General features: G+C 50.4%; 1 long non-coding RNA gene across 1 annotated transcript; it reads right to left on the bottom strand.

The window, feature by feature from the left end:
• Positions 1–182: 182 nt before the first annotated feature.
• On the bottom strand, positions 183–961 carry LOC125614545. Its single transcript, XR_007345134.1, has 2 exons — positions 873–961; positions 183–479 (listed from the first exon to the last, which is right to left on the bottom strand). It is a non-coding gene; the product is annotated as an uncharacterized LOC125614545 (long non-coding RNA).
• Positions 962–1,769: the final 808 nt, after the last annotated feature.

Raw genomic sequence — 1,769 nt, 5'->3', positions numbered from 1 at the left:
CCCAGGCAGTCATGGTCCACAGCCCTCAGCTGCACCTGGTCCCTGAGTTCTCAGCACTTTCCTCTCACAGGGCAGAGAATCTGCTGAGCTGCTGCCCAGACTAGTAGCTCATGTGGCAGCTGGGCCACCCAGGAAGGGAGGTTTTTGTTCAGGGCTGCACCACTGTGAGAGGGTACTCTATACCTTGCCAGCAGTAATACACCCCAGCATCCTCAGCCTCCACCCTGCTGATTCTCAGTGTGAAATCTGTCCCTGACCCACTGCCACTGAACCTGTCTGAGACCCCAGTGTAGTGGTTGGATCCTTATATATTAGGCGCAGTGGAGCCTGGCCTGGCTTGTGCACAACCCAGTTTAAATAGGTGTTTCCATCAGTGTGTAGGAGGCTCTGACTGGGCCTGCAGGAGATGGAGGCTGGCTGTCCTGGGGTGACAGGATGAGAGACAGGAGTCTGGGTCATCACAATAGCCCCACTGGTTCCTGAAAAAAAATCATAGTTCAATGCAAGGTTATATAAATACTTTAGGAGAATTTGTGCTTTTTCCTTTATTTTGGATTTCAGGGTAACTTATTATTGTGATTTTGATTTGTACAGTAAAGTTATTTATATTTAAATACACCTCAAATATTGTAATTTAGAAGAGCCTCTCTAGAATTGACCTACAACATTCCCCTCTTATTATGTGACAATATTGATCAGAGACCAGTCCCTTGCTCCATCTGGAATACTCTCTCACATCAATTGATCTCAGCGGCCTCATCCTAGAGGAGAGACCTGCTCATCTCTTAGATGGATGTAGCACACATGGGCAGAATGGGTGCCCAGGGCTCCCCTCGCTCCCCCATCTCCCACCTCATCCCCTCTGTCCTCACCAGGGATCCAGAGTAGCAGCAGCCCCAGGAACTGAACAGGGAGCCTCATTTTGAGAAGCTGAGCTGAGAAGTCCTGGTGAGTCAAGGGAGGATAGAGCTGAGCTTTTATGTCAGCCTTGCAGGAAGGCCCTCCCCAGGGAGCAGCATGCAAATGCCCTGGTGGGTCTGGGTGGGGAGAGGGAGGGAGGGAGGGGCCTAACTTGTGAGTCCAGGGAAATCAGATGTCTTCTATTTTTGGAGGAAATACAGTAGAGAAACATCCCAGGCAACCTGTGGTGTGGGGAGGAGGCCCCATCATGGAACCCTGGCTCTGTTGGCATCAAGGTGCCCAGGGCTTTCCTCCATAAGATAGCACAGACCAAGGATCTAGAGGTAGTCTGCAGGTCAGCCTCTGGTAGGGAACATTTGCCCTGCTGGCTCCCTCACAATGGAGGAGACAATGTGACAAGTCCCACTTCACAAGATTTGATGTTCAAATTTCGACCCCTGACAGCACCCAGTGGTGCCAGTTCTCGAGCCTCTGTGTTCGCTATTACCTGGAGAAATATAAGACTGTGAAGAACATTGTTATATGTCCTCTTTTTTCATTTTGAAAGCAATAAGACCCCAAGTGTCAGAGAAGCTGGGGGGAAAACATCCTGTGTTTCAGCCAGAGAGACAGTATCCCTGCCCAAGGCAGGAGAAGGGACATGTCCACCTGAAGCAGTTAGTGTGGAATTCCCAGGGGGGCCATATCCACAAACTGGTGGACATCCTGTTGTAGCCATCTCCATGTGTGCGACTCAGCAGAGTCATGCAAACATTTCTCAAGAGAAGAACCCCTTGAGTCCACTGGGTAGGGTGGTCGGGGAGGATTCTAGGGCACTTCTCATTGATGGGGAATTCCTTCCTTCCTCT

This window comes from Marmota marmota, unplaced genomic scaffold (genome assembly GCF_001458135.2).
Source record: "Marmota marmota marmota unplaced genomic scaffold, marMar, whole genome shotgun sequence".
Lineage (NCBI taxonomy): Eukaryota > Metazoa > Chordata > Mammalia > Rodentia > Sciuridae > Marmota > Marmota marmota.
This window is presented reverse-complemented; position numbering and strand designations above follow the sequence as displayed.